The sequence below is a fragment of the Equus asinus genome, chromosome 20, assembly GCF_041296235.1.
Source record: "Equus asinus isolate D_3611 breed Donkey chromosome 20, EquAss-T2T_v2, whole genome shotgun sequence".
Classification (NCBI taxonomy): Eukaryota; Metazoa; Chordata; class Mammalia; order Perissodactyla; family Equidae; genus Equus; species Equus asinus.
In genome coordinates this window covers 13533220-13558470 of record NC_091809.1, presented here as the reverse complement: position 1 = coordinate 13558470, position 25251 = coordinate 13533220, and the positions used below count along the sequence as shown (strand labels likewise).

At 50.6% G+C, this 25251-nt stretch overlaps 1 long non-coding RNA gene across 2 annotated transcripts; it reads right to left on the bottom strand.

Moving 5' to 3' along the window:
* Positions 1 to 10294: 10294 nt before the first annotated feature.
* Positions 10295 to 22967, bottom strand: LOC106847653 (uncharacterized). Of its 2 annotated transcripts, none has more exons than XR_011496095.1 (4): positions 22812 to 22967; positions 15282 to 15437; positions 13909 to 14086; positions 10295 to 13505 (listed from the first exon to the last, which is right to left on the bottom strand). It is a non-coding gene; the product is annotated as an uncharacterized lncRNA (long non-coding RNA). The 2 variants fall into 2 exon arrangements; XR_011496094.1 differs by having other exon boundaries at positions 13909 to 14115; positions 15311 to 15437; positions 22812 to 22965.
* Between the last annotated feature and the right edge of the window lie 2284 nt (positions 22968 to 25251).

Sequence of the window (25251 nt, the reverse complement as noted above, 5' to 3'; positions counted from 1 at the left end):
TCCTCTTTCTGGACTGGGAAGGTCAGACTCATTTCCACAGTGGGCCATAGTGATCTGTGCCCTATGTTTACTAACAAAGACATCAAGTGAAGTCACCACGCGCAAGGCAGGACCTGGCTCTGTTTTCACATGTGACCTTTGACATAGGGGGGCCCTGCCATCCCTCCCCACCTCTGGGACTTGGGGTCAGCAACCTCTGGCCCCAGGACGTTTGTACCCGAGTGGGACTCCAGCCCCAGCCTGTGTGTAGGGCTTGTCTCAGCATAGCTATGTGCTATGCTGGGAGATGTTAGAATTTGCAGATGTGCATTTTCTTGAAAGAAATTTCTGTCACATCAGATTTTGAGTCACTCAAAGAATTTTGAAATGTAAATGGCTATATTACCATCTTCATATTATATAGTGATGGTGACACAGCTTTGTGAGTGTACAACAGCCAGTGTGTTTTACACTCAAGGGGTGAATGTTATGGCATATGAATTATATCTCCATTTCTAAAAACAAATTTAAAGGCCATAATAGCCATGATAACCCTTCCTCCTGGCCACCACTAAAATACTCTCTGCCTCTATGGATTTGCTTGTTCTGAGTGTTTTACATAAATGGAATCATACCCTCCCTGGCCCCTTGTGCCTGGCCCCTTTCACTCAGCATGTTGTCAAGGTTCGTCCATGTGGCAGCATGTGGCAGCGCTTGAATTCTCTGGGGTGAAGTTCACAGCCACGTCCTCAAAGACCAGCGAGTCCTGAAACAGCCCATAGGTTCTACTTCAGCCAGGCCCCGTCTTCACCAAGGCGTGTGGGAGGAGGACAGTCGGGGACCTGGACTCAACTCCTAGGACTACTGACCCCATACTTTTGTGGGAAATGACAACTCCCAAACAGGTCAAGAATTTTAACAAAATTTCATTAAATCTACAACCATGTTTGTTTTGACTTTGTTTCTGGTTTGTTTGAACTTCAGAAAACTACTTCTAAAAACTGAAATGAAAGGGAAATTTCTAAGAATATCTGACATTTCCTATAGAAGGAGGTGGGAATTTTCCTAACAGATATCAAAGCTTTTTAAACTCCAGGGGTTAGGGCAGAGGGACGGACAAGGACACCAATGGAGACAACGGATGCCCTGAAACAGGCCCCCAACGTCAGCAAGTGGACCTGCCCCAGAGCAGGTGCTGCCGGGCGATGGAGAGATGGGGACACGGTGACACATGGGGCAGTGACGACTGGTGATCTACAGGGGAATAAAGTATTGTTTTCCCTTATCAACCTCAAGGACAATAACCTGCTCACTGTAGATTTATCTGTGGGAGACGAGAGGAGGACAATGAGAAGTTACAGGAGACGCCTGTATGACGTAAAGAAGAGAGTGAGAAATGCAAGTCTATTAAACTAAGAAGAGGCCATCACAGTGTAGAATACAGAGAGAGAAATAATAAAGTATGACTTAGGAGAAAATATTTGCACCACCTAGAAATGAAAAAGGATGACTGTCCAGACCATGTAAAGAAAACATGAGGGGCCGGCCCGGTGGCGCAGCGGTTAAGTTCACACGCTCTGCTTCCTAGCGGCCTGGGGTTCGCCGGTTCGGACCGCGGGTGCCAACGTGGCACTGCTTGGCACGCCATGCTGTGGCAGGTGTCCCACATATAAAGTAGAGGAAGATGGGCACGGATGTGAGCTCAGGGCCAGCTTCCTCAGCAAAAAGGAGGACTGGCAGTAGTTAGTTCAGGGTTAATCTTCCTCAAAAAAAAAAAAAAAGAAAAAGAAAACATGAGAAGTCAGTAAACACACAAATGAACGAGCCATAAGAAAACAACTGAAAACTATCTGACAGAAGATAAAACTGTTAATGAACCAGGTTCATTTTGCCCATTGCACGAAAAGCCAATCTCCGAGAGTAGTTTGCAGCAGAGAAAGGGTTTAGTCACAAGGAGGCCAAGCAAAGAGAAGGGAGCAGAAATCTCAAACCTGCCTCGCTGAAAATGGGGACCAGGGATATTTATGGAGAGGGCAGGGTGGTCTGAAGTGTGAAGATAGGTGACTGGAGGTAAGGAGAAATGAGGTCAGTGATGATCTGATCTGCGCAAGAGTACTCAAGTTTCATGGCTCTGCACGGACACACTGTCCCCAGCGGCGTCTCTGGTTCAGTCTCAGAACAACACCAGTCAGCAGAACAAGGCAGAGACCTGACCCCTGACACCCGCACAACGGGGAAGAAAGGAGGGAAAACAGGTCCTGTCCCTTCACCGCTGCTGGAGCTGAGGCAGGAACGGGAGACACTGTGAGTGCTGGAGGTCACAGAGGGGGAGCCCACGGGGTCAGGTGGCAACGCTGAAAGCTCCCTGAGGCCTGGGCTCCCGGAAAACATGGATCATAGCTGAAAGGAACCCCTTCGTACAACCATTTGTGTTCTAAAAACGCGCACGCCTCAACAAATAGTCCCTTCTTCAAAGGACTTAGATAAGAATCACACGCATACACCCCTTTGTACCTGTAAGACACAGACCCCCAAATCCCCATTCTGTGTCTCAGCAATGATTAGCTGGACTGCTGGTCCCCGCTGAGAAGGAAAACAAATGCGTCTCGGCCACGCTGCTTCAGCCTCTCCTCCGCAGACCCCGCCCTGGGCCGCCCGCAGCCCGGGCCCGCAGACGGCCCCTCCGAGGACGGGCTGCGCTCGGGGACCTGCCATCAGCCCCACACCCGGCCTCCGGCTCCGTCCACTCCAGACAAACGCCGCCCAGCTCCTGCGGGTCCTCCAGCCACAGCGCCCCCTCCCGCGGAGCCCCTGCCCCGGGCGCGTCCCTCCTCCCGCCCCTGCGGTCCCTCTCCGGCAGGAAAGTGTGCTCACTGAGCTCGGATGCTTCGTCTCCACCGCCTGACCCCTGCGCACCATCGCCCCCTCCTTCCCAGACGCTCTCGGCCTCCGCGCGCCCCGCAGGCCCGGCCCCCGCCCGTCGGAACGAGCGCTCAGATGCGGACGGGCCTGGACCCGAGCCCGCGATGCGCGACCACGGGGCGGGGGTCCTGACACCCGTCTTCCTGCTCCCCTCCTGCCCGGCAGAGGAAAGCCCTTTGCTGGGGGGTTAGGGGCTGCAGGACCTGAGAGCCGCCCTCGGCCCCGTCCCACCGTCTTCGGATCAGAGTCTCCGGCCCCCAGTCCGGACGGGGCTCAGCGTCAGGTCAGGGCGGGCCCACCCCGCGGCCGCCCCACCGCCCCAGCCCTGACCGCCGGCCGGGGTCGTCCCACCCCTCAGACCCCGCCGGTCCAAGGACTCGGGTGGGAGAGGGACCCCCACGCGGAGCTGGGACGCCAGGACACAGCCCGCGGGCGAGGATGGGGACTCGGGGGGACCCCGGGAGATGCGAGCCCGCGACTGCTTCCAGCTGGTTCCCGCCGAGTCGAACCAGCCGCTCCTGGTCTCGGCCCGGACCACGCACTCACCATCTCCGCCCGCTCTGGACTCTCCGCGCGTCCTCCCCGCGGCCCCAGCAGGTGACAGCGACGGGACGGGACACCTGTGGCCGCGAGAGGCAGGTGCGCGCGGGGACACCAAGGGCTGAGACGGACTCCCACGCGGTTGCGAGCGCGCCCCTCCCCGGCTTTGATTGGACGGTGTTCCAGCGTCCTTCCACATGATTGGACCGTATTTCACGCGCTCATCCTGGCCTGCAGTCTGATTGGACACTGCCCTATGATGTCACAGTGCCCTCATTGGACAGTTCCCCAAGACCCTCCTCTGTGCCTTCATTGCGCGATCCCGGTCCCGCCCCAGCACCGCTGCCTCGCTCCCTGCGTCGTCGTCCCTGATTGGACAGCGTTCCGGCGTGTGATGGGCGGGGCGGAGGTCACGTGGCTGAGGGAGGCGGTGCCCTGCCTCCTCTGGGACGCGGACCGCCCGCCCGACTGTCGTTCACAGAGCACAGGCTCCTGGCGGGGACCTCCTGCCTCTGCCCGAGGCTCACCAGCCCCTCCTCGCCTTCCTCCCGGGACGGGCAGTCCTGACTCAGTTTCCCTGGAGCGCCCCTCCTCAGGACTCGGACCAGTGGGACAGGGGGCGCGGTCACCTGGGTGCTCGGCCCAGGGCGGGACTCCCGGTGGGTGTGTGGCCTGGATTAAGAACAAAGACCCCTGACAGTGACGCCCCCGCGGGCGAGGCTGGGTGGCGCTGGGTGTGGCGGTGCCCTCTGAAGCGGCCCCCTCTGGGGCTGAGGGTCCGCAGCCCGCGGTCCGGGTCCTCCGCCCCGTGGGGAGGGGGCCCGCGCGCAGGACTGTCGCGGCCGCCCCGGTGGGACCGAGCTGCGGGGGTCGCCGCTCCGCCCGGCGCCGCGGGAGAAGGCGGGGCTGTCGCTGCGCAGCGGGCGAGGGAGCGGCGCGGGCGCCGTGGTCCCAGCTCCCGACGGCGACAGGCGCGACGAGCGCGGGGCCACCTGGGGCTGCAGGAGGGGGAGGGGCCTGCGGCCCTGGGGCTGAGGGGTCAGCGTCGTCTGCGCAGGCGCGCCTGCCCGCGTGTTTCCTCGTGGCCGCGCGTGTGAACTGGGGGGTGCCGTGTGGCGCGGGCGGTGGGGTTCAGTCCGTGACCCTAAACCCGGCCGTCGGTCCGGTTGGTGCTCCGCGGGGCGGCGGGGGCGCCGTCAGCGGGTTGCTCGCGTCCGCGTCCCTGCGGCTCTGCCAAGGAGCCCGGACACGATGCTCGCGCCTCCCGCCGTGGGCGCCGCCCGGCCCACCCTCATCCCGGGAAGGCTCGCTCCTCCCCCGCGGGTCCAGCGCGAGGCGTTAGGACGCTCAGGGCCGCGTTCACTGCGGGGAGTCGATGGCGGGTCAGGTTCTCGGTCAGTCCTGTTACACGGGGTCCAAGTGAGACGCAGAGAGGCCGTGACTCTGGGGTCAGAGAACTGCCTTTCGGGCGCACAGATTGAGGGAGCCACACAAATCGTGTCCTGCGGGGAGGAGGCGGCGGGGGCTCGTAAAGACCAAAGAGGAGGGGCCAGCCCTGATTAGGTGGCTCAGTGATTAAGCTCACGTGCTCCCATTCTGGGGTCCAGGGTTCCCAGGTTCAGATCCTGGGTGCCAACCTCGCACCTCTCATCAAACCATCTTGTGGCGGCATCCCACATGAAACAGAGGAAGATTGTCCCAGATGTTAGCTCAGGGCCAATCTTCCTCATCAAAATAATAAAGGCAGAAGATGGAAGTTTGTATTACAAAGAAGGTTAATTGGAGTCGCTGGCAGAAAGCTGGTCTTGGCTAATCTTAATTGATGGCTCAGGCAGCTCAAAGGAGGCAGTAGGCCCTCACTGGGAGGAGCTGCCGCTTTCTTGACGAGTTCTCAAAACATTTACCTCGACTCAGTTCAAAAGTTTATGTTCTGTCTGAAGAGGACGTGCATGAGACTCGTTCCTTAACGGCTTCACGCTCCATTTTAAAGCCCTTCCACAGAAGTGACCCTGTTTTCCTTCCTATTTCACATTTGACCCATTCGATGGAGACTTCTTTCTGAAAGCACTGCTGGTCCAGCATAGGTTTTAGTCCAGTGTTGCTGGGCTAGACCTGTCCCAGCAAGTCATGACCCGCATGAGGGAGAAACTTTTTTCCCTTTTTTCTGATGGTTATCCCAAGGAATCACTTTGTAACCAGGGGACTCATTCAAAGCGGCCCTATCATATGGATAACAGAATGTCAAAGTTATCACGCAAGGGCAGCGAGCCAACACTGCAAGTCCTGGAGCGGAGTCACGAGCAGACGGGGAAGATTTTGACCTAGAAACACTCAAGTCCCTCCCCCTCCAAAAGAACCAAGGACCAGGACATGACCAGAACTTCCTAGTTGGAACCTTTTCAAAGTTGATGGGTCCACTGTCCACGAAGATCACTGTGAAGGCCCCTTTCCAGAGCTTACCATGAATGCTCTTGCTTAAAGGCCTTCCAATCAGAATTTGTCCTGCGTCCAGCCTGCCCTCCCTAATCCCTTACGTTTTACCCCAAGCCCCAGATTTGAGCCCTGCCTCCTTTCTCCTTGCCAGTTGATGACACAATCAAGCTGCTGCTTTTCTCAAAAGCTGGTGCCGCAGTATTGGCTTCTGTGCGCAGTAGGTAGGGAGCCCTTGCTCAGTCACAATTTGAGCAACAAGGAGATGCTCAGGAAATGACTCTTCGTTTCCTCACCTGGGAATTTCACCCAGTTACTAGAAAGTTAAGTAAATAACCCTGATCTATCATTTCAATATGTTGAGTGACTCTCATCTTGGTGTTTGTAGAAAGTCTGCAGCAGATCTGAGTGAGTGGTAGCATGGGAAGTTTACATACAAGTACATAGAGCGAAGTTCCAATCATCATCATAAAGGAAGTTAAGTGATATTCCAGACCACCAGCTAACTGAATGACACTTTCTTAGGAAAAATGCTGAATAATCATGCAACTCAATTTCCCAATGTGATAGAACAGGTCTGTTAGGAAGAGGATCAGCTATAAGGTCAGAGCAGGGTGTACACATATACTGCCGAGTCCTGAATCTTGGGAAGGCTGTCAGCATCAGAGGTCGGCTGCTTCTCCTCCGGGTCCATGTGACTTGGAGGCCTCAGCATGTGCACAGGACCAGATGCCAGGTGGGGACTTCTTCACTGTGAGATTGTCTCCAAGGCTCAGCGCCTTCTAGCTCTAGGCAGAGTCAGTGGTCAGGAGACCTTCAGGAGGGCCTTTCCAATGGGGCTCGAGGGCCGTCTTCCTTTGAGGAACCTTCCAGATGACCAGTCCCCAGGCTCTAGACTGTGACCAACAGGATGCTTTCAACTGGAATCTGGGAGAGCCCCTTTAACCTGTTGGTGACAGGCTGGAGTATAAGACATTGGAGACCTACAGTAGCTGTCATATGAGACAATGGGGCATCAGCAGAAGGTCATGTACCAACAGGCATTGTTCTGCGGGTGACCAGCTCCTGTGGGTGACTTTGTTTTCCAAACGGGGCACTGCGAACAGTCGGCAAGACCCAGAGCGATACCTTAGGCCGGAGTCCAGTCTGCAGGAATAGAGCAAAACCTCAAATACCAGCAACAGGGCCAGACTCAAATGTCTAAAAAGGTGCAAACATAATTCTTCTCTTTATAATTACTCCCACTTTTTGTTTTACCAAAAATAGTCACAATAAAACTAACTTCTTTGTATTAAAGGTTTGGCCTGATTAAAGTATTTACATAAGGGAGAGTTTCCGAATTTTGGAGAGATCATGTAGAGAGAACATAAACGGTTTATCTTTATTCACAAATGTAACTTCCCAAAGAGCAAAGATTTCTTTTCTTTTCTTTTTGAGGAAGATTAGCCCTGAGCTAACTACTGCCAGTAATCCTCTTTTGCTGAGGAAGCTGGCCCTGAGCTCACATCCGTGCCCATCTTCCTCTACTTTCTATGTGGGACGCCTACGACAGCATGGCATGCCAAGCAGTACCATGTCCGCACCCGGGATTTGGACGGGCAAACCCTGCGCTGCCAAGACGCACAACGTGTGAACTTTACCGCTACACCACCGGGCAGGCCCCGAGAAAAGATTTCTTTAATTCTGTGGGGAAAAAAAAAAATCATTACACATCCCCTCAGTTTATGCCATCCCATAGAATTAATACTTGTCCTGCTTGAATCAGTTTTCCCGTTAGTTTTCTCAACTTTCCCTGATGATTGAGGAGGATAAGGATGGTGATAATTGCAAGATGGGTTCAAGGTTTTCATTAAGGCTCGTATGGTTTGCCCAGGGAAGTGGGTGCTCCATCACCGGAAACTGGCAGATATACCCCACGTGGGAAAGACATTTTCAGACAGTTTTTTTGCCACTGTGAGGGCATCGGCCTGGTGGCAGGGGAAGGCTCTACCCCATCTGGAGAACATAATCCAGGAACAAGAACATGTTGGCAACCCATATTAAGTGTCAGTTGTATGAAATCCAGCTGCAGATGCTCCAAGCGTTCAGTGGGTGGAGGTCTGAGGCCTCCAGGGGCCGAAAGAGTTTCTTTAAATGTACTATCATGGGTGATGGAATGCAAACATTGAAAAATGGTGGTTTCCCAGGTCGCTGGGAAGAACCAAGTGGCCATCTTCAGCTTCGCAGAGCCCCACCTGTTCATTTAATTTACAGCCATTTACTTCCCATCTTCATTTCTCTGATTCAGGAGCAGACTGCTGCCATGTTACAAGCACATCACAATGGCAAAAGTCTGGCCACGAGGGGCTGTTCTTTGCAGAGGCAGAAAGGACTTCATCCACATGTGCCACTATCTTTATGGATTGTGCTGTTGCTGCCTTTGCGTGAAAGTCAGCCAGGGCTTTCTCCTGCTGCTCAGGCTCAGTCCTTTTAGTGTGAGCCTCAACTTTGAGGAGTTTCATTTTATGAGTTTCCTTTCTAAGAAGCATTTTTGCAGAAGCATCAGAGTAACTACCAATGACAAAGGACTTAAAAATGGCTCATTATAATGCAGTTAACAGAAATCTCGTTATTTCTCTGACAGCATTTTAAGATAACAACCAGAGTTATGGCAGACAGTGTTACATCAGGACTTATCAGATTTTTAGCAATTTCACATAATTTATGGAATATTTATATATCTATGCAAATGCAACAAAAGGCTTACTATTACTTGACAATGTTTCCTATGAAATGTACCATGTAAAATAAGCCTGAGTCTAGTAAATCTTTTGTAATGTTTCAAGTCAAAAATGTGTCATTTTGCATCTCATTTTGGGAAGATTATCAAAAAATAGTTTTGGAAGTGTTTAAGCCGCTTGTTAAAATAGAGTCATAAGTGTTACACTTTTTGTTGACATGATTCTAACGTTCTCTTCCTTTTCTCTTGACCCATCTCTGTCACAGACTTGCCTCATCTGATGACAACTGGTGAAATTGTTTCTGCTTAATGTAAGGAAGCCACAGTCCTGCAGGGAGTGTCAGGCCAGCTTCCAGGTGTCTGAGGCTGCCTTTGCCATTCTCATTGACTACATAATAAACACTGACATCCATATTTCTATGTATGGGGCACTGTTTTAAGTGTTTTCCATAAAGTGGCTGAGTTAGCATATATAAATCTACTTCTTCCTCAGAAACTCCAGACGGTAGACACTTTATTATCTATACATCTATATGAGTTAACTCAGGAGATAACTATAAATGTAGGTGATTTGCCAGAAGTCACCAAGCTGGGAAGGAAATGCAGGATCGTGACGAGACCCTAGCCTGTCTTTCTGAGTGTGTACTCATTGTCTGGTGCTAAATATTGAGTATCCCTCATATGCCATGCACTCTAGGCTGAAAACAGAGTTACTTTCCACACTAATGTAAGCTGTGCAGGCACTTGCCCACAGATCCTCAAGCTCTCTGCTCCCAACCTGCTCAGACACACCCCTACCCTGGCAGTCCAGGGCTGTCACCCTCCTTAGGCTGCAGTGACGGTCTCTCTAGGGTTTGTGTGTAGTGTTTTCCTAAGTCTTCCTGCGCCTCTGTGGCTGCACATGACTAGGCATCGCCTGGTGAGTTGATGACACTACAGAGGAAAGTCCATTCTAACACTGGTTGGAATCCCTTAGGTACAGGTATCCTCTCTCGAAAGACTGTACCTTTCTGTACATTTATTGACCATTTCCTCTCTCAAGTCCCTGGAGGACTAGTCACCTTACACATCCTCTGACCCATAAAGCCCTACCAGGTCCATCAAAATACAAGACATCCATCGATGCCCAGGGCCAGAGAAGGATCCCTGGAGGCCATCTGACACAGAGGGAGAAACTGACCTCTGTCAACAGGAGCAGACCAGAACTGTAAGTGGTCAGAATGAAGAGAGAAAGCATGGTCCATTTGTCATCCAGTGGAAATTACACAAGGGAACATCGCTGGGCAGGAGCATCAGCAATCAATTACCCATCTGTCATGTAGGCAAATGGCCCGTGGATATTCAGCACAACTACCAGCAACAAGACGACCGAGAAGATGTCTCTATTCTGATATTGCTTTCACGTTAAGCCACTGAGAGCTCTGTGGAGAACAAACATTTAGAAGCAGCATTTCCAGGAATTAGTAGACTTTACTCAAGTTGGTTATGCCTATAAACTGGAGCTCCCTCTCCTAACTCATTCCCACCACAACTAAGTGCTCACCTCACCAAGAACGCTGGTGGTTCTACTTGTCCACAGGGAACTAGGAAAGATGTGTGTCCAGTTCTGCCTCCCACGCTGCTCATCTGCAGGAGCCTGACTCCTGGGGATCTCTGGCTGGAGACCACTGAAGTGAGCAATATTTGCGTTTTCACTATTAGGAATGAAGAACTCATTTTAATGAAAAAAGTTGATAGCTACGTAGGAAGGTCAGAAAAACACACCACAATGAAAAATGTCAGGAAGTATACATATTTAGTACTACTATCCCAGAATATATACAGAAAAGTCGACATAATTACAAAAATAAAAATGTATAGTTGGATATTTTAACCTATTCTCTCAGTTAATGAAACATAAAACAGAATAGCACTTGTAAGTATACAACAGTTTTCAAAATAAAGGTAATGTGCTCTCATGAGGAAACAATGTAGATTACCATCTTCTACAGAAAATGCAATTTTCATTGAACAGAAAAAAACATGAAAGACTTAAACACGGGGTAATCACACATAAACTGTAAAGTAAACAGTGCATTTATCATTTACAGAGCAGGCAGATGTAAGAGAAAACTCTCACAAACAGCCAAATATGTTCACAAATTCTGCTTTCAATCATGAAACTATTCAGAAAGAAGAAATGCAGCATAGTGCAGGCTCTCAACTATGCAACCAAGGAAGTAAGTTTCCTCCACTTGCAGCTGCAAAATTAAATTTGTCAGTGTGGAGGCAGGAAACAGGGCCACTATTAGACAACAAGATGCTCCCCACAGAATTCACATAATTAGAAGCCTTGAAGATGAAGTGTGTCAAAAATGAGAAGATAACTAAGTGTGACAACCTAAAGAAGTGACCTGATGGACACCAGAGCTACATGAAACTGCAAGTAACTGTGTGAATCTGCAAACCAAAGAGGGTCCACAATGGGGGAGCTTCTGGGAAAGTCTGCAGGATCTGGTGCCTGAGAGGGGACTGACGTCAAACATGGTGTTTGGTTGGGGCTGTTCCAGACGGGCAGCGCCAGAAGTCAGAAAAGTGTGCTGTGACGCAGGTCCCCTAGGGTCCCATGCACCTTTGTCTCCTGACGGGACAGGAGAACTGAGAATCATGGCTTCTTCATTTCTTTCCAAACCTCATGTGTCCTCCTCTGCTCGTGAACTTTAACTCAGAGCCACAAACAGAAGGACTCTGGGACACACGGTTTCCCACCTTCCCCAAGGTGACAGCACAATTCAATAGAAGCATCTGGACACCAGGCTTCATGAAAATTTCCAACCAAGATCAAGGAGAATGAGCAGACTCCAATTTTGAACATAATCCCATGAGACTGTCCTCTCAAGATCTTTCTATAATTACTAATTTCTGTGAGGAACAGATGACGTATCTACTAGCAACAATCAAAAGTGGAAGATACATCTTTCAATAATAAAGAATTCAGGGGAGAGTAGATATCAAGTCAGAAAACTCCCTGCAACAGTGGACCAGAAAAGAAATTTCAACAATACAGGTCTCATACCATCATCATCACATACCAGGAGCATAATGGAAAGAAAGAAAACACAGTTCATCCAAAATAATACCAAGTTGCACATGGAAAAACACCCCTAAAAACAAAAACCACTGTCATCCCTGGACCCAAAAGACACTGTGACACAAAATAGACAAGTGTCATATAACAGTACAATTATTTAAAGTCCAAGATAACAAAATATGTGTAGCACAGATGGTGGGGTCATAGACAGACATTCTAATCTTGACTTCATATCAGCAATGTGAACTAGAAACCAATACACTGGGGGTCCCAAGTAAGGATGAGACACAAAGACAAAATCACATTTCTAACATTTAAAGGATTTTTGTCCTCCCCTGAGTTCCCATGTACAAAATAGATGAAGTGCGACACTTGAAGGTTTTCCCACATTCTTCCAATTTTTAACCTGTCTCTCCAGTGTGTTTGCTTGCATTTAAAACAGGTTCTAAGGGAGAATGAAGGCTTCCCCTCAGTCCTTGTATGCAGAGTTACCATCCAGTGTGTGTTCTCACATGTACTTGTAGAGACGTGACATACTTGAAGGCTTTCCCACAGTGCTGACATTCATTCCCTGTCTTGCCAGTGTGTGTCCTCATGTGTGCTCCCCAGTTATTGGAATACTTGTAAACTTTCCCACATTCTTGACATTCATAGGGTCTCTCTCCACTGTGTGTCCTCCCATGCACTCGAAGGTTTGCACGATGTCTAAAGGCTTTCCCACACTGCTGACATTCATAGGGTCTCTCCCCAGTGTGCATCCTCAGATGTCCTCGAAGGCAGGAGAGGGAGCTCAAGGTTTTCCCACAGTGCTGACACTCATAGGGTCTCTCCCCAGTATGCGTTCTCACATGTGCTTGCAAAGAGCAGGGAAGACCAAAAGCTTTCTCACAGTGCTGACACTTGTGGGGTCTCTCCCCAGTGTGTGTTCTCCTATGTACTTGCAAGGAGGAGGAACAAATGAAAGCTTTCCCACAGTGCTGACACACATAGGGTCTCTCTCCAGTGTGCATCCTCACATGTCTTCGAAGGGAGGAGAGGAAGCAGAAGGCTTTCCCACAATGCTGACATTCATGGGGTCTCTCACCAGTGTGTGTTCTCACATGTACTCGCAGGGAGGACGAACGACTGAAAGCTTTCCCACACAGCTGACACTCATAGGGTCTCTCCCCAGTGTGCGTTCTAATATGTACTTGAAGGGAGGCCACGTGACTGAAGGCTTTCCCACAAGTCCAGCATTCAGTGGGTTTCCCTCCAAAGTGCCTTCGCATATGTACAAGAAAGTATGAGAAGCGACTGAAGGCCTCCCCACATTCTTTACATTCGTAGTGTTTGTCTCTAGCATGAGTTCTCACATGTCGTAATAGGTAGGAGTCATACATAAAGGATTTCCCACAAACTGTACACGCATGGGTTTTCTCTCCACAGTGACCTCTGTCATGTTCCTGTAAGGATGAGGCGCAAGTGTAAACTTGTCCACATTTCTTACACTCAAAAGATTTTTTTCTATGGAGCCTCTTCACAGGTCTCTTAGATGCTCTCCCAGTATCCTGACGCCTTTTACAGGGTTTATCTACACTGTCTGTTTCCACATGAGTGCTTAGGCAAGAGACACAACTGCAGGCCCGCCCACATTCCTCACATGGATGAGCTTTGTGTCCAGTGTGAGGTCTTTGCTGATTCTTAAGGAGAGAACAATCCCTGAGGGCTTTTCCACACTTCATGCATTCACCAGGTTTAACTCCAGTCGGATATGTCTCACACACTGGAAGGTCTGTAATCTGGTTCAGGGTTTCTCCACAGCCATCACCTTCATTACTTCCACGGAGACTCTGCACCAAATGGCTCCTGTTCAAAATATGAAGCATACTGTGAGGGACTGATGATTGTAAGTGATTTCTTTACTCATCACTTACTGACAGTTATTAATGATAATTTTGACTATGTATTTGTCATTTTCAATGAAAAGGAATGTCTTTGGCCCTGTCTGGTTCGGTACAAAGGGGAAAAGCTGAATGCTCTGCCTGAGGCCTCAAATATAGCCATAACTTTCAGTCTTTATTATGTACAGTGTCACCTGATAAATGCAACTGAATTATGTTTTAGACACTCAATTTCTACATCACATTTATATGAAAATATCTTCTGAAAATTGTCTCAGGACACAAATGTTTAGCCACGATTTTACTTTTTCTTTAAGTGAGTCTAACCCTCTGCTGAGACCCCTTCCTCCTGTGGGAATGCCACTCACCTCACAGGCCTCTCCTGGGCTGGGTGATCTCCAATGTTCTGAAATGTCCAGTTTTTGCCAAAAACAGACCGGCACTCACATCTTATGAACCTTACTATTTTCTCTTCGCTGGCTGTTTTATTCTCCAATATACCCTGCTGAAGTCTCAATCCACTGGTTTTAACTTGAGGGCAACAATCTACAACAATTGGTGCCATAGTTTAATTTCTTGGGAAAGAAATGGTGGGATAAAGGAAAGAAAACAGACGATATGTGGATTTATTTTCATACACTGATCCAAAGATGTAAACCAATTTTATGAGGAAGAACGGACATGCGAGTAAAGAAAAATTCTCAGGACCTCAGCTACCTGGCACTTTGGCAACAGCAAGGGAAATGAGCCAAAATGGCAGTCTGTTCACTAAGAAATACTGCAAAACACATGGAGAGTGACATTGAGATAAGAATGATCATAAAAGCAAAATAGGATGGAACTGCGCAAACGCACATCCCCACGTGCTCCTTGTATAACAAGAGATGCAGAAGGTCTTCCCCAGGCGGCCAGGAGGGACAAAAAGTCAGCAGGGAAGCCAGGGAAGTTACACGTGACCCTTCTCACACAGTGGCTGAGTCCCATTTCTAAGGGACGTGTCCAAACGTCAGTCCTTCCTCCAGAGCCTGCTCCTCCCGAGGGTGCTTGCTCTCCATGAGAGCAGTCTCTCCCCAGTGTGCATTCTCTCCTGTTCCTGGAGGGATGAGGGAAAACAGAAAGCTTCCCACACTCAGGACATTCACCGGGTTTCACTCCACTGTGTGCTTTTGTGTGTCTTCTAAAGTTACTGGGGCAACCCAAGGTTTTCCATCACTTACAGAAATAAGGTTTCTTTCTAGTGGGTGCTGACACAGAGGCCCCAGATGGATCCTCTCTCCACTGCCCCAGCTGCCATGGCAGACAGATGGTGAGGGCAGCTGGTGACAGCTCACAGGGAAGAGCTCACCATGAAGGATGATGCAGGGCAACAAACAGTCCATGAGCCAGGCCCATACTCTGGTCTTCAAGGCCAGTGAGGATGCATAAGCATGGGGTGAACTGTAGCAAGATTACCATGTCACCTGGGTATTAACCAGAGCGGAACACACAGGGGTGGAAACCATAAAGCTGACCCAAAGTGACACTGGAGATGATATTCATGCTTATAAAATTCGGACATCTTAGACTTTTGTTCAAGTAACAAAAAGTCCATTTAATACATGAAATGTTGTTTTTGTGGAAAAGCTATGTGACTCTAGGTGGTTCTATGAAGGCTTGGACTGTGTCTCTCTTTTTTCAAACATGTTCCCCTTTCATAGCCCCAATAAGAAAGAACAAGTGTAAGAAACACCTGCTCCCTCACAGACTAAGAAGGCGTGAAGCCGTCCTCACCCACGGAGACCAGGTTCCTGCAGGTCTCCAGCATCACGTCTCTGTAGAGCTTCCTCTGAGCACCATCCAGCAGAGCCCACTCCTCCGGGGTGAAGTTCACAGCCACGTCCTCAAAGACCAGCGAGGCCTGAAACAGCCCACACGTTCTACTTCAGCCAGGCCCCGTCTGCACCAAGGGGTGTGGGAGGGTGACAGCCGGGGACCTGGACTCAGTTCCTAGGACTCCTAAACTCACATGTTCATGGGAAATGACAATAAACAAGCAAGTGGCACACGGTACACTCAGCGATGGTAAGTGCTTGTAAAGCTGCAGCAAAGTGCAACCACAACAATTGATAGACTCATACATGCATGAATCTAAGACTTATTTTTTTCTGAGACAGAGCAGACTCTGATATAAGGTAAAAACTGAAAAATGAAATCATCTTTCGGATCACATGGAAATGGGTACTTGACTTGATCAAAAGTTATGTCCTTGTCAGCTCCAAGAACTGGAACCAGAACGTCAGGATGTTCTGAACCCTGGGACCAGCAATGCGGCTTGAGCTGAACACTCTCTCCTTGGAGGCAACAGTGTCGAGGGCCCTGGACTCCTCCCTAAATGGCAACAGAGGCAGAGACACAACCCCTCCCAGGATGAGGTGGACACTGTGGGCAGAGGTGTGAGCCAGGCCCTGGGACACCAGCTGGATAAGAGGAGAGCCTGTTTGCTGAAGACTCTGGGAAGCTGGAAGACCTCTCAAATAACTAATCAAGTCCCCAGAATTCAAGAAAAATGGTCACACAAACAACAGTCATTGAAGGATGTGAAAGCAATAGAGGCAAATGGGACTTTAACCAAGAGAAAAAATACCTAAATGACTTTAGAATGCTTCGTGATGACACCACACACATGGCATAAAGAGCACTACGACATCTAAAGATAAAACTCCCAGCTGCATCAGCTGCAGAGAAGGTCAGGCCACCTCACCTAGCGGAGCAGCTGGGGTTTGCCAACCACACGCCTGTAGGAGGCTCGTGTTCTCACCGTGCTTAAAGAACTCAGATCACAACAATAAAAAAGAGACAACAATATAAAGGGAAACGCTATAATTAAATAATGGGCAAGAAATGTGAGCAGCCTGGTCTCCAAAGAAGAAATAAGAATGGCCAAGAAGACATGAGCAGAGGCTGGCCCTTGGCCAGCAGGGAAATGCAAATCAAGGGTACAAGCAGAGCCCTGTTCATTCACTGCAGAAATGGAGCAAGTGCTGGCGGGACGTGAGCAAGGGGGAAGCTCAGCCATTGCTCACGGGCATGTAAACGGTGCAGCCACTTTGGAAGACAATCTGGCGGGTCCCAAAAATGATGAACACAGAATTCGAATATAGCAGCCGCCACTCTCCCTGCCCCTCCATCTCTTCACCAACCCGGGAGCTCTGCAAACCCCACACTATTGGGACTTTTACAGAGGCTTCATCACGTACACATGATCAATCATTAAACTCAGTCTCAGGCGTTCTGCCCTCTCAAGACAGTGGGGGCAGGGCTAAAAATCCCAAGCTTCTAGTCATGGCTTCATCTTTCCAGTGACAAATCCTCCTCCAGGAGCCCAGCCAGAGTCACCTCATGAGAACAAAGGATGCTCCTATCACCCAGGAAATTCCAAGGGTGTCAGGCGCTGAGGGCTGACAACAATGCATGTTTGCTATTATCTCACAAGCCTTTCAACACAACTGGCTCTAAAGGGAATGAATGGCACCCGGACTTGGAGACGAGGAAAGAACATCCTTTAAAGAGTAAAGTGATTCAAAATCCTTCATGACTGTTTCCTAGTAGGGAGGGGACTTTCTATGAAACACTATTCTTGGGATATCTCTCAGGTAAGAAATGCTGTAAGCTGACAGTTCATGGAGAGATGTGGTGTATGAAATTATTTTCACAAACCTGCCTCATAACAGGTGAACATGTGTGTGTGTGTACTTCATGAAGGCTGCTGAGCTCTCAAAATGGACAAGTATGAGTAATAATCAGCGTTAACTTATAAGACCTTATTCTAGTGTATGTGATGAATTCTAAAGGTGTATGAAGCCCTTTTCAAACTCTCATCCCAATGGAGCGAAATATTGAGTGAATGATTATTCCAACACACGACCCATAATAATGTACTCTCATCCTAAATCAAGGCTTCATCTTGTCTTTCTCTTTATTCCTATAGCAGAAAATGTCTCAGCGAAATTTAAATACCAGTACTGCAACTTTACAGAAAACCTGCTTTTTAGTTACTTTTTATTTTTCAAAGGTGACCACCTCCACCTTAGTAAACATTTATGTGTTTATACGTGTCTCTTGGTGGGGACAAGATGTGTGGTCATAAGCTCCCTCACTCGCATGTGGAGGAGGAGAATATAAAAACAAACCCGCCCAATGCACTTGAGGAAAGTGCTGGTTCCTACTGGAAACATGGCTGTCTGCTGCACGCACCACAATGGCAGGAAAAGATGCTTTAATTTGTCACCTTAATATTGGGGGAGAGAATGAGTTTAAGAAACTCGTTTTAAAATACTTTATACAAATAAAGAAAAAACAAAATAAATTCCTCTTAATCTTCTATCTTTTTAGTTGCTCAGGTTTGATAACTAAGGTCTTGTAAATGGTTTAACATAAAACCACATTGAAAGTCTTGCATCTTTTCAGTGTTTTCAAGTATCTCTTGCAGAGGTCAACACAAGACATGATGGGGCATTGACCCTGGAGATAAATCCGGGCCTCTGGAGGCTGCCTGCCCTATCACTATGCTTGGAATGTGGGTTCCGCTTGCCTTCCCAACTCCCAGAAGCTGCCCCAAGGTCACAGCCTTGAGAGAGTGAGTCAGTGTTGAGACCATCTGGACTGTGGACATGATCGAACCTGGTTAAGGCACCTAGAGAAACTTTTCAGATCTGGTGGGTGGGAGCAGAAACTACTCATCTTTGGGCTGCATAAGACAAGCCTCGTAAGTTTCCATGCTCATTAAAACTGCCACCTAAAATCTGGAGTGTCCTGGCCCTTTCTTAGGTCTTTGCCTGCCCTGTACGTATGGGGCCAATTTCAGTTTCCATCTTGGAAGCTCCTGAGGGAGGGACCCAGCAATAAGCAAATGTGTTCCTCACTATGAGCTCTCTGTAATGACAGACAGAGAAACCTCTGCAGTGCTGAAATGCAGTACAGGCTAGTTTTTAAATCATTAATCGAGGAAACTAATGGTGCCCTTTTCCTGACAAGAAAACGCTGTAACGAAAGAAAAACTTTCCCTTTATTCATAGCATAATAGTTGTGCACGTCACACTCGAAAATAATAAGAAGATAATCATAGAATCAGATGTTTGTTTCCAGAATTCAAAGTCATAAAAAAAAAATCACATGTATTTTGAATCAATAGAAACAAGCAGTTGAAGAGTACATTTTTAAGATAGACTTTGTTAACATAGAATTTTTAAGCTGATTGCTATTACAACTAATTTTATTTCATTCCTAAAATACATATAATGTGGGATGAAAAATGACTTACTGGAAATCTGTCAAAGTGTTACTAGGTGACACCAGAGTGGAGCGCAACAAATGCAGAGACCTCACACGTCCGCAGAAAGGAGAGCGTGATGGCAGCTCTCTCAACTGCTCACGAGTTTTAAGGAAACTCCATTAAATGGTCAACCAGGTTTGTCTTGGGTTTGTTTCTGTTTTGTTTGAACTTAAGAAAAACTACTTCTAAAAATGGAAATGTAAAACAAATTCCTAAGAAAATCTGACATTTTCTGTAAACAAGGTGGTGGGATTTTCCCTGACAGACATTAAAACTTGTTAAACTGTAGTGATTAGGACAGGATGGCATCACCAGAGGGAGGGACAGGGACACCAATGGAGAAAACGGACCCCCTGAAACAGGCCCCCAAGGTGGGCACGTGGACCTGCCCCAGAGCAGCGCTGCCGGGCAAGAGTGGGATGGAGGCTCTGTGACACGTGGGGCAGGGACAACTGGCATCTACAGAAGAATAAGGGACTGATGTCCTTATCAGCCTCACGGACAATGACCAGCTCACTGCAGATCTAACTGTGAGACACGACAACAGAACACTTGGAGAAGCCACAGGCAAACGTGTTTATGACTTGAGAGCTGGGAGAGTTTTCCTATTCGAGAAAAGAGTCAGCTACAAAGGAAGAGAGCGGGAAATTCAAGTCTATTAAACTAGGATGTGTCCGTCAAAGTGTAGACGAGACAGAAACAATAAACCATGATCTGGGAGAAAATATCTGCAATACCCAGACATGAAAAAGGATGACTGTCCAGACCATGTAAAGAAAACATGAGAAAGCAGTAAACACACAAATGAATTAAAGGTGAGAAAATAACTGAAAACTATCTGACAGACGATGAAGTTAACAAACCAAGTTCGTTTTGCCCATTGCACGAAAAGCCAATCACAAGAGGAGTTTGCGGCAAAGGGTTTATTCACAAGGCGGCCAAGAAAGAAGGGAGAACAAATCTCAAGTCTGCCCCCCAAAAATGGGGACTAAGGATATTTATGGAGGGGTGGGGTGGTCTGAAGTGTGGAGACAGGCGATGGGAGGTAAGGAGAAGGCAGGTAATTGACGATCTGCGCAAACGTAGGGAATCCTCATGGCTCCTCATAGGACGCACGGTCACCAAACGGTGGCCTTAACATGACCTGAGGGTGTAGTGTTTGGCTCCCTGATTTCAGGAGTTCATGTATCGGACACCTGCGCAGCCCCAACTGGTCGTTTGCTGGTCTCCACCGGCCTTAGCCGGATAGGGGTCGAGCCTTAGTTCCTGAAAAATAACTCTGGCTTCTGTTACCATGGTGACCCAGGTGTCAGGGAGATGTTATCTGGGAAGAACCTAGTGGGAGTCCAATAATAAATTTCCTAAGCAGCACCATGAACCATAGACATGCAAACAACTAAACGCTATAATCACTGATAGAAAAAAAAAAAAAGACTAGTCACTAGCTACATAATCATTAAGGGCTAACTGTCCGATACGTTTAAAACGCCACACAAGAAATGCTCAACCCCAATGGGAACCAGTACAATATGGCATCAAAAGGAGATCCCATTCCACACACTCAAGATGGACCAACGTGGGTTAACTGCAAGTGCAGGAAATGAGGTGAAATAAACACACGTGTGACAGTAAGACACTAGATCCAAACACTCCTCCATCAGCATTTCCTAGTGAATTTGAACTTACCCATAATCCACACCCCTGACATTCTTCCCCAACACGAAAAACATTTATGATCCATTTGCACTTGGAGATAAAAACAAGAATGCCTGCAGCAGCTCTGCCAAGAAAAGGGAAACATAAACGAGAGGCAACACAGCCCCTCTGAGGACTGGAATGGATGAGAGAACAGAGTGCCTCGAGCCTCAGCCACCAGCACGTGTGACACAGACTGGGGCTGAGGAAGCACAGAGAGGCCCTCCGTGTGACATGGATGCTGTGTTCCTGATGACATTCACTCCCTGCAAATTCAGCAGAGGCGGAACCACACAGAACCCTGCTTGGTGACTGAGAACAGATGTAAAGCGACAAAGAGAAACACAAAGAAGCAGGACGGTGGTCACCCGGGGTTGGGGGGGGTTGGGGTGGCAGCACGCTGGGAGCAGATTCCGTCAAGGAAACCACAGGAAGAGCAGCACCTGCTCCCACAGGGAAGGTCCAACCTGGTCGTGAGCTGGGGCCGGGCTCACCCGCGGGGAGGTACCCAGAGTGGCCCCTCCCAGGGAAGGAGTGAGGGGGCACCAAGGAACCAGGGCAGTTAAATCTAGAGCTGCGCTCAGCCCGGCTCCCTCCTCAGGGCGGACGCGCCCCTCCTCCCGGGCCTCCTTCTCAGCAAAGAGGAGCCGCTCCGAGCTCCCGCTCCGCCCCGTATAGACGCTCCTTTCACAGACCCTCTCACCAGCAGGGACCCCCGGGAGCCCGCCCCACGTGTGACCTTCACAGACTCACTCAGCGCGCGGCACACTCAGCTACACAGACCCCCAGGAAGCAGCCCCACGGCTCGTCCCCACCGACCAGCAGAACCAACGCGTGTCGGCCACGCTGCTTCAGCCTCTCCTCCGCAGACCCCGCCCTGGGCCGCCCGCAGCCCGGGCCCGCAGACGGCCCCTCCGAGGACGGGCTGCGCTCGGGGACCTGCCATCAGCAACACACCCGGCCTCCTGCTCTGTCCATTCCTCTCCGCTCCAGACAAACGCCGCCCAGCTCCTGCGGGTCCTCCGGCCACAGCGCCCCCTCTCGCGGAGCCCCTGCCCCGGGCGCGTCCCTCCTCCCGCCCCTGCGGTCCCTCTCCGGCAGGAAAGTGTGCTCACTGAGCTCGGATGCTTCGTCTCCACCGCCTGACCCCTGCGCACCATCGCCCCTCCTTCCCAGACGCTCTAGGCCTCCGCGCGCCCCGCAGGCCCGACCCCCGCCGGTCGGAACGAGCGCTGAGATGCGGACGGGCCTGGACCCGAGCCCGAGCTGCGCGACCACGGGGCGGGGGTCCTGACACCCGTCTTCCTGCTCCCCTCCTGCCCGGCAGAAAAAAGCCCTTTTCCGGTGAGTTCCGAGCTGCGGCATCTGAGATCCGCCCTCGGCCCCGTCCCACCGTCTCCGGCCCCCAGTCCGGACGGAACCCCACGATCCTCGGCCCTGACTGCCCAGCTGGGGTCCACCCATCCCCCTCTGACGCCTGCCCAGCCAAGGACTGGGCTGGGACCCAGAGCCCCCGACAAGGAGCTGGGATAAGATGTCAGGATCCACCCCACGACCAGGGCGGTGATAAATAAGTGGGGAGCAGTAGGCTATACTGGCGGACACGAGGAAGCTACTTGTAAAACTAATTCGGCCTCACCTTGTTTCCCAAAGCGCCTGCCGTGCCCACGGAGCACGCCCTGTATTTCTGCCCTCACCATCTTCTCCGTCCAGAGACGAGAACAATGCCCTTGAAGATGAAGGAAGATGTAACCTCCCCCTCGGATAAGCGTCTCTCCCCAGGCCAGGAACTGCTTGCTGCGCCCGCCCTGCGACCCCCCAGCTGGAGACCACAGACCTGCTCCCTGCTGTGCGATCGCTCTGCCGGCTGGGCGACCTGGTGACCGCTGTAAAAGGGACATTCCGATCATCTGTGACACCTGCTCTCTGACGTATATGACCACTGTGCACACTCACTTCTTTGGTGTCCGTCCTTCGTGGGGACGCAGGGCCCCAGGCCGGTCCTCAGATCTGGGTGACAAACTCACCCCAGCTTTGATCTACGGATCCCTTACGGATTGTTTGCGCCCACAGTGGGGACTCAGGTGGGACCAGGACCCCCACGCGGGGCTGGGACAAGACGCCAGGACGCAACCCGCACCCAAGTTTGGGTACTTGAGCGCGACCCCGGGGGACGCAGGGAGACCCGGGCCCGTGGCCGCTTCCAGCCAGTTCCCGCCGGTTCCAACCAGCCCCTCCCGGTCTCCGCACGGCCCGCGCACTCACCATCACCGCCCGCTCCGGACCCTCCGGGCGTCCTCCTCGCGGCCCCGCGGCCCCGGCAGGTGAGAGCGACGGAGACGGGACTTCTCGGGCCGCGCGGGGCCGGTGCGCACGGGGATGCAGCGGGACCACAGTGACTTCCAAAAGGATGCGAGCGCCCCCGCCCGCGTCTCTTATGGACGCAGCTGCAGGCTCCTGTGTGGTGATTGGATGGTATCTTCGTCACTCATTCTGCCACGCACTCTGATTGGACAGGGTTCTGGCACGCACCGGGTCCTGAATGGACAGATGTCCAAGACCCGCCCCTGTCACTTGATGGAGCCGCTCCCGGGTCGCGGCAGCGCTCCCCTATGGTCCCGCCCCCGTCCTCCCTGATTGGACAGCGTTACAATCCAGGGCGTGCCTGACAGGCGCTGGCGCCGGTCACGTGGCAGGGCCGGGCGGAAGCGCGGGCCTTCGGCCTCAGCGGCTTCCTGCCCGGCTTCCTCCCCGGACTGGGACCGCCCGCTGTGGTCGTGGGCTTCGAGCAGAAGCCGCTGCCGGCTGGCGGACCTGGCGTCATCCTGCAGCTCGTCCTTATGTTGGACCGGGAAGTCCTGACTCAGTTTCCCTGGAGTACCCCCATCTGGAGCTGGGACAGGGGGCCTGGTGAGCTCCGGGGTCAGACGCCGTCGGGGAGGAGTCACCGTGGATCGGTGCCCTTTAAAAACAGACGCGCAACAGTGATGTCACCACATACGAGCCTGGGTCGCGCTCGGATTACCTGTGTGACCGCTGACGCTGGGACACCCGCCCCCTACCTGATACTGAGCAACGGGCTCGCTCTGCTCTCCGCGATCTGAGCCAATTAATCCCAATGAGTTAGATGGAGAAAGGAAGTTTAGTTAGATTAGATTAGGGGGCTATTCGGAAGACGGGTCACTAAGTCTCAAAGATTCCTCTTCAAGGATTACGGAATCTCGAGGCAGCTGTGTAGGGAAAGGGGGCGGTGAGGAGGGGCTCAGGGATGTGGGCTCCAGGCGAGACAGGCTCCAGGCATCACATTTGATGCGAGCTCAGTGAGCCCAGGAGTCAGGGAGATTTCTGGGACTCTCAAGATCTGGTGTCATGCTCTTTTACCCAGAGAGTACCATGGGGACAGGCCCCTGGGCAGGGAAGAGCTGCAATGGGTTGAGGATAGGGATAAATTTATAAGGCACAGGCAAGTGCGTTGTTTTTTACTAGACAAAGGAAACATCATGTTTAAAAAGCTGTTAAAATGGTGTCAGTGCAGGTGGGGTCTGGTTATCGTGTGGTCGTATAACGTTAGATATGAATGAGGTCAGGACGCCCTATACTTCCCAGAGGCTCGTTTCAATTGGCGTGTGGGCCAGGATGCCTTGGGCTTCTCTCCCTGGGGAGCCTTGATCCACATCACAAAATCCCCTTGAATCCATTAGGCCCTGAAATCCTTTGGGGACATGGAGGGTGGTCAGTCTTCTGTGACTACTTCCAGCTGTACGTGATCGCAGAGCTGTCCCTAAATGGGGCCACAGGGGTTCAGGCAGGAAGTTCAGTGGACCGGAAGGTTGTGCCCATGGAGTCTAAGGCAGACAAGGTATGCAGATCCTCTGGAGACGGGAGAATCATTTGATGAGAAGTGCTTCAGGAGGCAAAATTTTGTTGACATGCGCAAGACAAACAATGAAATAGATGACAAATTATGATAAGAAATACAAGCAGTATGATCAGCCCAGTGAATAAGGCTTTGATAGTAGTCCAGGGGCCTGGACCTGACCAGGAGTCCAACCAATGAGGGTGGGGTCGGGCATGGATTTAATTTGGTGGCTCATATCAGATAGGAGGCCAGAGATATTTTGATGGTATTCAGGAATACAGACACAACATTTAGTTTCTATAGTGGCATAAGTGCCCCCCAGTGCCATCTGGTTTTGCAGAACCCCCTTACGCATTTGGGATACTTCTAAATCCAGCAGCAGAAGGCTATGTTGTGTATCATTCAATGCCTTCGTGGTAAATTTGTTTAGGGCTTCCATGTGCCGGATGACACTTTCGATTCCTAATTGGGGAAGGAAAATTGAGGCAAGGTGGTCATCCCAGTGGAAGCCAGAGCGGGTCCAGCGCTGTTGCAGGGTGGGTAGGTCAGCAGGGGAGATATAGTAAATGGAGTTCTTCCTTGCATCCAGACAAAGCCTAGGGTGCATCGTCCAGTCCATCCAGGAGGCAGCCAAGGCCATAAGTTGGAGCCACATAACCACCGAGTGCCGTTAGGGGCTAGCCAATGTGTGCTGGGCCATCTGTCCCAGTCAGTCCCAGATCAATCAGTATTTTTTAAGGCTATGATATGAGAACACACATAACGGGGCATTTGTCCCATAGGTCGGGTGCTATTACATGGAGTATCACAAGTGTGATTGGTTTGTTCCCAACATAGAGTGGCCTT